This window comes from Amphiprion ocellaris, chromosome 15, assembly GCF_022539595.1.
Source record: "Amphiprion ocellaris isolate individual 3 ecotype Okinawa chromosome 15, ASM2253959v1, whole genome shotgun sequence".
Taxonomy (NCBI): Eukaryota; Metazoa; Chordata; class Actinopteri; family Pomacentridae; genus Amphiprion; species Amphiprion ocellaris.
The window spans coordinates 2,870,803-2,884,990 of NC_072780.1; the positions used below are offsets into that span (position 1 = coordinate 2,870,803).

Genomic DNA, 14,188 nt, shown 5'->3' on the forward strand with positions numbered 1-14,188 from the left:
TCTATGCCTGTGTGTTTGCTTCTTTACACTGCTGTTAACAGTTTAGGCTGTTAGATTGTTCCAGATAAGACAAGTACAAGATACTTCAGAGCCGTTCTACCACGAGCCTGACAGGAAGAACTCCAACAGCTACTGAATGTTCCTGTGGTCCCCTCAAGGCTACAGGAGGAGCCCTACGAGGATGAGCCGGTCCACCTGATGGCGGCCAGTCGCTGCGGTTCAAAGCCAACACCGACTACGTGGACTTCTACTGGACCACACGGAGGCCTTCAAACCGGACCAACAAGTTCAGCGACTCCCCGACTCGTGGGTCTGAGGACGCCGCCGAGCCTCGGTCCAGCCGGCCTCCTGTCTGTGGGTGTTTGAGTGCTGAGAGGTTTGTGGATGCATCTGAACGTGTCTGTGTTGAAACAGCAGCTTTGGACTCAGTAACGCCAGGAAAAACCAAGAGCTCCTTTATTTGTGACTTCCACTAAAAAAACTGATGAAAATAAGTTTGCCAGGGTTCTGACTGATAACAGATTATTAAATAATGAAAATAACAGTTTAAATATTCCTTTAAACAATCCTTTTAGGTCTACATTTCCTTTACACTGACTTCTTGGTATATGTACAAGTATTTTGGGTGGAATATACCAATAAGCCCAATGTTCAAGGGTTTTTCTGGGAATATACCATTAAACCAGGTAAGTAAACCATCAGATCAACGTTTTAGGTCTACAGTGGAAGATTTTAGAGTAGAATATTACTCCAAACCATCCTTTAGGTCTACAGTTAAGGTGGAATACTCCTTTACACCAAGATTTTTTGGTCTACATTGAAGGATTTTAGGTGGAATATTCCTTTGAAAGAACTTAAGTTTGTGTTCAAGGATGTTGGGTGGAATATACCATCAGACCAACCTCCAAGGTCTACAGTAGTGAATTTTAGGTGGAATATACCATTAAACTCACCTTTTAGGTCTACATTGGAGGATTTTAGGTGGAATTTTCTTCCCAACCATTTTTTAGTCTACATTTAAGAATGTTTAGGATGGTATATTCTTCCAAACCAACTTCTCAGGTCTACATTTCAGGTGGAATATTCCTCCATACTAACTTTTTTGGTCTACATTGAAGGATTTTTTTCTAAACCACCCGTTCGGGTCTATATTTGAGGTTTTAGGTGGAATATTCCTTTTAACCAGCCCCTCGGGTCTCTTTGAGGATTTTGGATGGAATACTCGGTTAAGCCAACATTTTAGGTGCATGTCCAAGGATTTTTGGTGGAATGTTCCTTTAAGGTGGATGCGTGAGGACCTTGTAGGTGGAATACTTCCTGAAACCAACCTTTTAGGTCAACATTCAAAGATTTAAGGTGGAATATTCCTTTAAACCAACCTAAATTTCATGTTTTGATCATTATCAAGTGAGAAACCTCAATCCAGACTCCTCATAATGACAGCTCAAAAACGTTTACATCATGTCTTCTTGTTGATACTTTTAGTTTCTGATTCTTTTGTTCAGACATTAGGTGAATGGATAGATGTTATTTACCTTTCCTGAGGAAATAGGACGGCGGGGGATGCGGCATGCCTGGTGGGATGGTCGGGTCTATTGGGCTCACCACGACATGCCATTACGGTGTGGGCGTGGTTGGCCCGGCGCATCTGGCGACTCTACTTGGGCGTGCCGCAAATGCCGGCTGTCAAAATCTGCCGGCTGCCACGTCACGCTGTCAGTGAGACGCTTCTGAGGAAGGCGAGTGTTCGCTGAAACAGTCAAGCAGGTAAATAACATCCATCCATTCACATAATGTCTGAACAAAAGAATCAGAAACTAAATTCCTCATAATGACGTTTGAGATTTATGCTGCTGTTATTTGTTTAGTCCAAACTAAACGACAGAAATCCACAACTGTAATTTTATTTCAGGACTCGGTTATTAAATGTCAAAACAATCCATGTGACTCTAAAAACTCAACAGCTTTACAAACTCTAAGATTAAAGTCTCCACAAGGATCCAAAATAAATTGGACTTCTACATGAGAGCTTTAATTATTCTTCATCTACTTCCTGAAAAGTTTGGTCAATAAAAAAGACAAAAACTAATATTTTCAGCTGAACTAAAGACAGACTTTGTGATTTTTCTGCTCACATGTTGTTTTGTTATAAACTTAGTCTTTCAAATAAATAGCCTCCTAACCCCCTGGAAACCAGCGTTCGTCCTGTTTTTGTGTTGCTCTTCGGCGACAGCCGGGTCCTAATGTTTTTTGAGCAACACACCATACTATGACGTTTTTACAATGAGGGTTAAACTATAGAACCAGTTTGACATGTCCAGGCGTTCTTTGTGTGAAAACTCAGAGATTTCAGGGATCAGAAGGTGGTTTTCAACTTTCTTTATTAACTTTCTGCTTCAACTTTAAACTAAATTTCCTTGACTAAGCCAGCCCTCTGGACTTCCAGGAAGCTGTGTTCCTATTGGCTGTCCAGGTGGCTGCTTGGTGTTATCAGGAACACCTGAGCAGCTCAGTGTCTTCCTGCTTTATTTAGCTACATTCAAACATTTCCTCTGTTTCTCCTCACCACTGAACCGGGTTTGGCTCCATTGCTTTAGTGTGTTCTTTAGGTGTTGGCTTGCAGCTTCCAGCAGTAAAATCGTCTTTAATGTGTTTCTTGGTGTGTTTTAGGGCTTTGTACTGGATAGTTGTCTTGGTAAATGTGGTTCTTTATGTGTGCAGTGATTAGTGGATTTGGTGCAGCTGTGTCTTTATCTTGGCTGTAGTGAGTCTTTAGAGGTTTTTGGTCAGACACATTCTGTGTTCTTGTTTGTGAACCAACGTTGGTTGTCCAGAAGGTAAGAGTTCCTGTCCTGATTCTCTGTTCTCAGAGGTTCTCTGGTAGGCTGCAGGAGACTTTAGCGTTTGGGTTGTGCTAGTTTGGTTTTTGTACGGTTTCATTTGGACGACTATCTTGAGGCCCCTCCATGTGGTTTAGTGAGGTTTTCTGGAACAGTTCTACAAAGCAACCTGCAGCAGAAGAAACTTTGAAAGTTTTTGGGAAGTTCTGGAGACCAGACTTTAGAGCAGCAGAAACATTTGTCAGCAGTTTGAGCAGGAGAACGTGAGCTTCAGAGTAGAAATGAGACAGAAACCTTCTTGACCCGTGTGGTGAGGTCCTGTACCAAGAGTTTGAGCAGGTTGTGAAGAGTCTGTAGTTCTTTGGTCTGAAAGAACAAGAAGTCGACTCATTAAAGGAGAAAACAGGAGATATTGTTGGTTCTTGTCACTCTGCAGTTTCCTTAGACTGAATATCAAGTTTATATTTTAAATGATTTACCATGTGAGCCCAAGAAAACTTCAATAAACTCCCTCCATCCCCTGGACACAACAGATTTTATTACCATGTTAAATCTTTTTTGTTTTAAATATGTTTTTGAGTTTTAATCATAGTTTTAGCATAGTTTTTTTTCTCTTTGCTTGTTTAGTCATCTGTGTGAAAGGTGTTAAACAAATAAAGTTGAATTGATAAACTGAATAATTGACTAACTCATGATTGTGACAACAGAAGTATTTTCATTGTGATTTAAGGGTTTGTTTCATTTTTAAGGTTGGGGTTAATATATTGACAGAAAAAAGATCACAGAAATAAAGTAAATTTAAAAAAAGCAATTAATCAAAGGAAAAAACATTTAATACAATAAAACTTCTAGAAAGAATATTAAACATTAAATACAATTAAATTATATTAAAGAGACAAAATATTTAATTAGATAATTAAACAGAAGATACAAAACATGTAATTATGAAATTAAACAAATTATTTTAAACAAAAATATTAAACATTAAAGATGAAATATTTTAGACAAACATTTAAAAAATACAATTAAACAAGAATAATATTTAACATCTTAAAAAAATACAAAACATTTAATTAGATTATTAAACCTTTAAAAAGACAAAGCATTTGATTAAAAAATTAAATGTTTAATTAGAAAATTAAATCTTAAAGACAAAACTTTGAATAAGAATTAAACAGAAAATACAATGAAGCCTTTAAAAAGAAAATTAAACATTAAAAGGTGGTAAAACATTTAGAAAGAAAAACCTTAAAGATTTAATCTAAAAATTAAACATTGGGAAAGAAAAGGAAATTTTTCAAACAAGCCGATAAAACATTTGAAAAAACAATTAAACATTAAAAAGATAAAACATTTGGAAATCAAATCAGACATTAAAAAAAGAATAAAAGGTGAGAAAAGAGCAAAACTAAACATATAAGAAGAATCAAACTAAAGACAAAACATTTTAAAGGGCACCAGTTAAACTTTAGAAGATCAAATTAAACAGAAGAGACAATAAAACAATCAAACAGAGTGTGTGAAATGAAAACATCAAGTTGTTTCTTCAAACATTTCCTCTTTCTATGTTCTTGGTTTGATTGTGGACAGATTTACTAAGAACTCATTTCAGAAAACTGCTTTCCAGATAAAGTCTACTAGTAGTTGAAGGCATGGATTAAACTAATGTTACCTTCTGATCTCCACAAACTTTACTGTTCAGTGAAGAGAATCAAAGTTTGTTGAGGATTTCTAAAAAACCCACAGGTGAAGGTCTGAGAAGAACTCAGATGGATGATCTAAATGTGAAATCAAGACTCATGGTCACAAGTTTTAAGGCTTCTGTTAACCATAAAGTTCAAACTAACAGAGAAGTACTGAGAAATTTTTAAAACTTCAGTCCTCAGACTGTCTGAAGGTTCAAACTAACAGAGAAGTGTTGAGAAACTTTTAAAACTTCAGTCCTCAGACTGTCTGAAGGTTCAAACTAACAGAGAAGTACTCAGGAACTTTTAAAATTTCAGCCCTCAGACTGTCTGAAGGTTCAAATTAACAGAGAAGTACTCAGGAACTTAGAAGATATCAGTCCTCAGACTGTCTGAAGGTTCAAACTAACAGAGAACTACTCAGGAACTTGGAAGATATCAGCCCTTGGACTGTCTGAAGGTTCAAACTAACAGAGATCTACTGTGGGACTTAGAAAATATCAGCCCTCAGACTGTGTGAAAGCTCAGGTCCTGAGGACTCGGGAGGTGTGGAGGCTTTGGAAAGTCTTGGAACTGAGGGTTCCACCCTCCAGAACAAAGGCTGAAGCCCAACCTCCTGAGAAAAACGGTCGAGTCAAGACCCGAGTTAAAAAAAAAACTCGAACACGACAAAAAATAGATGATAAATGCGCAAAAAAAAGAAGAATTAGTATCTGAGCGAATAGCTCAGGGGGATAAGAAGAGGACTACCAAGTGGAAGGTCGCAGGTTCAAGACCCACCACCGGCATTTTCGTTCTTTGTCTTTGTCAGGATTTTGATAAAACTTTAAGAAGTGTCTGGTCTTGAACCAGCGACCTGCAGCTCCATAGGCAAATCCTTAACTCACTGAGCTACAGATCAGATACAAAGAAATAATTTCGTCGTCCCTTTGGCATCGTAGTTCCTGAAGTGACCACATGGGTGGAGCCAAGGCGGAGTCTGGGTGGAGTCAGGGCGGAGAGTAGGCGGAGAGGTGGGGGGAGTAGAGGGGGGGAGGCTGCCACCCACCTCCCCGCCTACTCTCCGCCCTGACTCCACCCAGACTCCCCCACCACACCTTCCCCCGCCCGACGAGTTTTTCGAGTCTCCACGAGTTCTTCGAGTCTCGACAGGTTTTCCCGAGTTTCTGGAGTTTCCATGAAGTTGGAGGCAGAACAAGTTATCATGAAGAGGTGTTGAAGTCGGCCAGGATGGACTGACTTTTTACAGCGACTAGAAGGAAGACCACTAGAAGAGCAGGTCTTTAACCACCATCCAGAGAATCCATGGAGTCGACTCCAGAGAAATGAAGGGACGTCAACTTTTATCAACCTCCATCCAGATGTTCAACTTCATATCTTTACTTTGACATTTTTAGCACCACAAACCTTTAGTATCACACTTTATTATCATTTATTAGGACTTTAACGGAATCCACCAGCAGATTTAGTTTTTCTTGACAAACTTTATTCTTGTCATCGTGGGACTGCAGTATTTAAAACTCTTCCTTCTATTTGACCTCATGTTTATTAGTTGTAGTGAAGAAAGTTATTTTAATTGTCCATTAGTCTCTTAAAACCCAAATAATAAATTGGATTAGTCAAGAGGTTTAAATTTCTTACTTTGTCATATTTTACATATGATTTAAAAAATATATAAAAATAAAGCGTCTTGAGACAATTTGACCTGTAATTGGCGTTATATAAATTAAATTGAATTTAAATTGTATGTATCTTGTAATGTTGGAGTAATTCAGCCATATATGTTGGAAAACACATTTTCTTTGTCCATTAATCTGTTGATTGTTTTCTCCAGTAATTCATTTGTTTTGGTTTATAAAATGTCAAACCCAAATATATTCAGTTTACTGTCATAAAAAACAAAAAGATTTACCTTCATGATGCAAGAATCAGGCAGTTTCTCACTTTTTATCTTAGTTTAGTCAGAAAGATAGTTGATAATGTGTGAATTGTTGCAGCTTGTGAGCCGTAGAAGGTTTTAATCTTTGGGGCCGAGTGTCAAAAAACATTTAGAAACCAACATCAACAAAACACTCAACAAAGATTTGAACATCATTAAATGGAAATCCAACTTTTGCATGACAATGTCTAATTAAAGGACATTTATTTCCAACGTAAATGTGTGATATTCATCCTATGGAGCTTTCTCTTCACATCGTCTTCCACCTGGACTGGTTTGGTCGGGAGTATGTGCAACAAACATTTGAAAAACTGCACTTTACCATCAATGAATGACACTGAAGTTTAATCTCTACATAAATGAGACTGAGTCTGGATGTGCTGCTCTGTCATTAACTCCTAAGTTTAGGGAAAGTTCAAACAAAAGAGGACAGTTCAGATCAGACTTGAGAATGAGCTTATTTTGAACAAACATCTCAGACTTTCTGAGCTTCAGCACCTTTAGCAAGATATTTTAACAACAAGCAACTCAAGAGATCCAGAAGTTGGAGAGAGTTAGCTTTAGCTGAGCGAAAGAACATGTGGGATGCTAACCTAGCAAACATTTCAGACTTTTCTCTGTGAATTCTGAGAAATAATTTCCTATTTAATGACAGAGCTACACATCTTAACTCAGTCTCATTAAAACAGACTCTAATTCAGTGTCATCCATCCATATTAAAGTGCAGTTACCCAAAATGTTTGTTGCATGAGCTCCAACAAAACCTGTCCAGGTAGAAGGCCACTTTGACAAACAGGAAGTGGAAGATTCCAAGCAGATTTATAGAAGGGGGAACCGGACTGTACTAAGTGTGGTCCAGTATAGAGGGGTGTTTTGTGGGTTTTTAAGGCTGATAATGATTATTAGTGAGACATTTGGAGTAGATATTGATTTGCAGTAAATGAAAGTATTTAAAATCTTGGAGTTAAACTTAGAAGAACACTAACAGAAAACCGCTGCACTCCTCCTCTGTTGTTTTCTGGATTGTACTCAGCTGCATGTCTTCGTCCATCCGGCCTCCGTTGACTCGTCCCGCCTGCCGTCTCTGGAGCTGAAGCTGGATTGGAACAGACCAAAGTACAGTCCAATCACGATGCCAGCTGCCTCTCAAAAGGCTCCTTCATCTGGCAGGTGGCAGCACTTCTTCTGAGGGGAAGCTGAGCTGGTCCAGCAGAACTTTGGAGATGTGTTCCAGTGGTTGGTGGATGTGTGGGGAGATAGAGAGGGACCTTTGAATTGTTCACAAAGGAAAACAGGGAACACATTGGTAGTTTTAGTTTTGGGTGCTACTGCGGTGTGTTTTTGGGCTTGAAGAGGTGAACAGGAAGAGTTTTTTTTTTCGTACTGATTATCTTTTACTATGTTCCTGGTTGGAATGCCCATCAATGTCAACATGAAATTCACTTTTAGTTCTGTTTATTTATTTTTATTTTACAAACACCCATTTGCTTTTAACCCCCTCACATGTTGTGTTGTTGTAAACTTACACTTTCAAATAAATACTCGTCTAACCCTCTGGAAACCAGCGTTTGGACTGTTTTTGTGTTGCTCCTCACCTACTTCAGACAGCCGGGACATAACAACGTTTTGTGGACTAAAGGCTTTTCTATGATGTTTTTAAAGCGACATGCTATACTATGATGTTTTTTGGACGACATGCCATACTATGGACGTTTTCTGGACCAAAGGCTATACTATGACATTTATAGAGCGACATGCTAAACTATGACGTTTGTTGGGCGACACGCTATGCTAAGACGTTTTTAGAGTAACATGCTATACTACGACGTTTTAAGAGCGGCATGCTATACTATGATTTTTTTTGGATGACCTGCTATACTGTGACGTTTTTAGAGTGACATGCTATACTATGACGTTTGTTGGGCGACACGCTATACTATATGCTTTTTAATTGACATATTACTATGACTTTTTTTTGTTTAAGTTTTTCTTGTTTTTTAGCAACATATAAGAATTTGAACAGTTTTAAAAATTACTATACTTTTACTTGTGCAATGAAATATTATTCTATGACATTTTTGTATGACATATTATACTCTGGTGTTTTCTTGAATAACATACTATTTTGACAATATACTGCACTGTGACATTTTTTGAACCACACATTATACATGACAGTTTTAGGAAACATCCTATCATTTTGCGCTTTTTGAACCACATAATAATCTATGGGGTTTTTTGCCGACATGCTATACTATTAACTACAGGCCACACTATGTTATTCTTGAAAAGTATATTATACTTTGACATTTTCTGAACTACATCCTATACTATGGTGTTATACACAGAGTGCTTTGGTTACATGTCGATTTATAATCTAGATTTTTTTTTGTTGTTTTTGTTGACGGGATTACCACAGACCTGACCATGAACACCGTTGACACCCACCTGAAGAAGACGCTGCCTAAGATCTCAAGGCTGCTTGGTCGTGGTCTTTCTGGTCCTGCTCCAGAACGCCTTCATCAACTACGTCTTCTTTTGAAGAGGCCCTCAGATGCTGCAACCTCTGACCTTAAGGAGGAACTGCTACTTTCACTCTGTAACGAGATGGCAGTTATTTTAAAGACCCAGCTCCTGGTGGCTTTGAGTGAAAATTTAACATCCATCAAAACGGATCTACAGACAGTTAAATCTGAGCTGTCGGTCAGTATTTCAAACATCAAGTCCGACCCGGCTGCCCTAAAGCACGCTGTGGGTGAAATGAAAACTTCACTCTCCACATCACCGACGGCATCGTCACACTCCAAAGCAGAGCACCTGTCTGCTGAACTTTTAAAAGTGGACTATGAAAAGTGGAAACCTACATGGAGTAAGAAAAGTAGACAGACAAGTAATTAAGTCTGTACACAACATATTAAAAAGTACGGTGGCCGAGAGGTGCAAACCAAATTTACATAATGCAAAACACTTTTACAACCTCCAAGACAAATTTACAAGTGACAAAACACTTTTACAAGTCCAAAAACACTTTTACAAATCCAAAAACACTTTTACATAATGCAAAACACTTTTACAACCTCCAAGACAAATTTACAAGCAACAAAACACTTTTACAAGTTCGAAAACACTTCTACAAGTCCGAAAACACTTTTACAAATCCAAATTTAACCGGTAAGGGAATGTCCCAACTCCGGGGTTGAAGCGGAAGTGACAACGAGGAGCGGCTAATGCAACGGACAGCGAGCGGGTGATGTTTTGCCCGTTTTGTGGGGAACATATGAACCGACTGACGCGGTTTTGGTTTTCGTGTGGTTGGTCTTTAGATTGTTTAAATGGCGCAGATCAGACCGACAGAGTGCATTAGCCGCTCCTCGTTGTCACTTCCAGTTCAATCCCGGAGTTGGGACATTCCCTTTCCAGTTACATTTGGATTTGTAAAAGTGTTTTCGGACTTGTAAAAGTGTTTTTAGATTTGTAAAAGTGTTTTTGGACTTGTATAAGTGTTTTTGGAGTTGTAAAAGTGTTTTGTCGCTTGTAAATTTGTCTTTGAGTTTGTAAAAGTGTTTTGCATTATGTAAATTTGGTTTGCACCTCTCGGACACCATAAAAAAGAAATCATGCCAATAAATTAAGTACAAAGAACCAAAGAGCCAATATACTGGAAACCAAAGTTATTTAATTTGATAAGTATAACCTTGTTTAGTAACATTTCAATTATTTGAGAGCAGTCCTAAAGAACTGCCTGTAATCCCAATCATAAAATGGGTTTGGAGGAAGAACATAGATGGTAATCTGGATATACATGAGTTAGGTTTTATAACTACTATTGGTAGTATTGTTGGGAGTAATATCAATGTGACTACTACTAGTAGTAGTGACAGTACACTACTGCTGCTGATACTGGCACTGCTACTACAACTTGTAATACTATTACAAATGCTGATACTACTTCTACGATTCTAACAGCTGTTTATACTACTACTGCTGCTTGTACTTTTAGTATTACTACTACTGCTAGTACAACTATACTACAGCTACTATTAATCGTCTGGTATTTGGTTGTCAGGCTGCTAGCTCGTGTTAGTGTTTTGCTAGTGGCTCACTCGTTAGCTCTCATAGACTGGAAGCTCTGAACAAGATTTAATAATGAAAAAAGACCCAAAAACTATTCTTACCTATGAAAAGTCATTCCAAGTTTCCTTGTCTCAATCGTACGACGTAGTGTGTAACTGTATGCAGCACAGTGAGCCGGCATACTTGTTTCCGTTTTCACGCTGTCTACATCAACGGAATGCACTGAAACTTTGCCCCCACTAGCTTAGCCTCGCTGTAGCACGCAGCTCAAAGGGGCGTGTCCTATCTACTCATTCATATCTATGGGCGTGTCCTATCTACTCATTCATATCTATGGGCGTGTCCTACCTACTGATTCATATCTATGGACGTGTCCTACCTACTGATTCATATTGTAATGGACTGACATGTTGTGATGTTGACGTTTCAGTGTTGTTCAATTCAGTATTTACGTAGTGTCAGTGTCATGTTTGGTTGGCAGTTCTGATGGGGGTAGTCATCAGTGCGTGGTGTGCGTAGCTGGGTGTCGGCTCCGACCGAGAGACAGCTGAGAACGGCAGCTAGTTCTGGAGTTAAAACCAGGGTTTTCCAGTGTTATTTTGGCGTTGGCTACGGCCCACAGTAGCCTGTGTTAACGTTTAATAAACGTTCAGAAAACGAGATCATGTCTCCCTCGTCTATCATAGCGGGTCGCTACAATATCTACGCACACTAGTCTGGTCCAATGCAGTCTCGATGATGACGTTTCACGAGTACGTCAGAACGCAAGTCCGGACAGTTACGTACTGAGAAACGGCCATAGTCTTCTTACCGCCAAGGTCCAAAGCTGCTCTTCTCCTCCGGCATCAGGAAACGTCTTCTAATCCAAACGAAATACCAATCAAAAGATCAAACTAACGTCATTGGTGCATTCAGTTGCAGTCGGACAACGAAGTTGCGTTCAGGAGCGTCGGAAATCGGACTTTCAGTAATGTAAATTTCCAACTAAAATTTTGAGGGGCACATGGGGTGGCCAATCAGATCACGGGGGGCACTGCCCCCACGGAAGATCCACCACTGATGTCAGAGTCTCCAAAATGCCAGAAAAAGTAGCTAGATTTGTCACTAGTCACTTTTGACAAAAACAAAGTTGCCAGATTTAGCTAGAAAGTCGCCAAGTTGGCAACACTGGTCCAGTGGAATGACCTCAAACTTCTCTGTGTGTCCTGTCCTATGGTCCTGTCTCTGGTTGCCTTGTTACAGACGCTGCTGTCTACACCCGAAGCTCCACCACGTCCACAGAAGCAAAAACGTTTGCAAATGTACAGACGTGAGTGGGAAGAGAGAAACCCCTGGCAATGAGAACAAGGCAAACTGTGTTTTCTGTTGTTCATGGACTGGCTGAAGTAAGGCAGCATCAGGAGACCAATATGGAAAAAGCATGAGAATAGAGAGAACCCAACCAGTAGGTCACAGTTTATCATCATCTAATCATCTCCTGAAGCCCATATGGTGAGAGACATCAGTATCTGGCTGTGAATTTATCAGAGGATGCTTAGAATCATGCTGATGTGGTCATAGACTCTACAGTATTTTAGTGACTGAGTAAATGCTTAAGTTGTTTATTATTTTTTTAATGCTTTTTAGTTTTTAATAAACATTTATTTAATAGCCTGTATGTAATCAATAAACGGCCTTTGCCTATCTAAGAAAAGCTCACTCAGAACTCTGATATGTTAACAGTACTAAATAAATCAATAAATACATGCATACACATAAATAAGTCAATACATTAACTGTTAAGATAAGGTAAGATTTAGATGAAAAACAACTGTCTGCAGACAATTTCTTTGACCAGTTCTCTGCATTCAGTTGTTAATGTTTTTGTAGAATCCAGTATTGCACACTGGCTGGTCATTTTATTTCATTAGTATGATTTCCCTGTTTAAAATGAAGCCACTTCTTTTCAGACAGAACCTGTGATCATAAAACAATACAAAATTCTTAGTTTTGTGTTTATAAAGCATTTAAAGCTTTAAGTATGGCTAAATGCTGTAAATTAAATATACCACTTATTGGGCGGTAGTGGCCCCGAGTTCGGTAAAGTTGGAAATACATAAAATAACTTGTTAGAAAAATGTTGTCAAAACATAAACGATGCCTCTTTTCCATCGTTGTGAGGTACACAATGTGCTACAAGCAACAGTAGCTGTCTTTCAAGCTGCACAAATAACATTAGTGTCTATGGAGTGAACAGGGACGGTCTGCAAATTGTAAAACCGCTGCAACAGCGAAGAGAGACACTAATATTCAATAACTTAACTCTTATTTACTGTAGTGTCACCAAAATCACTGCAGCCTTCAACTGGTTCCTGTTGACACCAATGTTATTCCTGCAGCTTGAAAGACAGATACTGTTGATAAAACTGGGCTTGTAGCACATTGTCTACCTTACAACGATTTGAAAGAGGCATCGTTTATGTTTTGACATAAATGATACCTCTATGATAACTATTTAATGAGTTATTGATGCTGGAATTCTGAATCTGTGAATATCTTTCCGATTTTACTGAGCTGTGGCCCCAAGGAGCCGTGGTGGGCGTCCTTTATTTTCATTTCTGAAAGGTGGCAACCCTAGGTTAATACGACGGTAAACCAGAGGCCCACACCTATAATTCTCCTGACCGCTGGGTGTAGTAACCTTCCATTTCATGGATGCTAGTGATATCCATCCATCCATTATCTATACACCGCTTAATCCTCACTAGGGTCATGGGGGGGCTGGAGCCTATCCCAGCTGACTCGGGCGAAGGCAGGGGACACCCTAGACAGGTCACCAGTCTGTCACAGGGCTACATACAGAGACAAACAATCACTCTCACATTCACACCTACGGGCAATTTAGAATGATCAATTAACCTCAGCATATTTTTGGACTGTGGGAGGAAGCCGGAGTACCCGGAGAAAACCCACGCATGCACAGGGAGAACATGCAAACTCCATGCAGAAAGATCCCGGGAAAGCCGGGACGTGAACCAGGGATCTTCTAGCTGCAAGGCGAAAGTGCTAACCACTACGCCACTGTGCAGCCCTGCTAGTGATATGAGGAAAGCAAAAGTAGTTTTGAAGTATGCTGTAGTATTTACAGTACAAAATAAGCCTCTGTTTTATTTATAATACACATACACACAGTTTTCTGATTGCTGACATTGGAATCAAATGTCAGGTTTTCAATTAGTGTAGAAATATGAAAATGTAAGAGGACTTTGAGGGATGTCATTCTCTGATAAATAAGTTACTGCTTTAGGTGAAGTATTCCTGCTGATTAGCGATTGGCATTGTTGGAATTTAAATATCAGTGATAACGTTTTAAAGCTTTTGTTCTAGGCCCATAAATTCTGATTTATTTGCAATAGAACTGTTTAAACAAAAGATCCAAAAATGATGTCTATCTGTTATCCAACACTTATGATGTATTTTAGAGCAGCATAAATAATATAAATGTTTAAAATGAAATAGTTATTGTTCTCAGGAGGGCGTCTTTCCCTGGTTCACCTTAAGTTTATTTGATCTCGGACTGGTTGGAGGTTGTTGTGCTCTGTAGAAGCATAAACCATGAGAATCAATATTTCAATGAAATCTAGTCTTTTCTGTTGTATCTGATTTGTTCC

General features: G+C 39.0%; 1 long non-coding RNA gene across 3 annotated transcripts; it reads right to left on the bottom strand.

Annotated features, from left to right (window-relative positions):
* Positions 1-6,453: 6,453 nt before the first annotated feature.
* Positions 6,454-11,506, bottom strand: LOC129350734 (uncharacterized). Of its 3 annotated transcripts, none has more exons than XR_008604224.1 (3): positions 11,350-11,506; positions 8,913-9,061; positions 6,454-7,732 (listed from the first exon to the last, which is right to left on the bottom strand). It is a non-coding gene; the product is annotated as an uncharacterized LOC129350734 (long non-coding RNA). The 3 variants fall into 3 exon arrangements; XR_008604226.1 differs by having other exon boundaries at positions 11,325-11,495; XR_008604225.1 differs by lacking the exon at positions 11,350-11,506 and adding an exon at positions 10,640-11,235.
* Between the last annotated feature and the right edge of the window lie 2,682 nt (positions 11,507-14,188).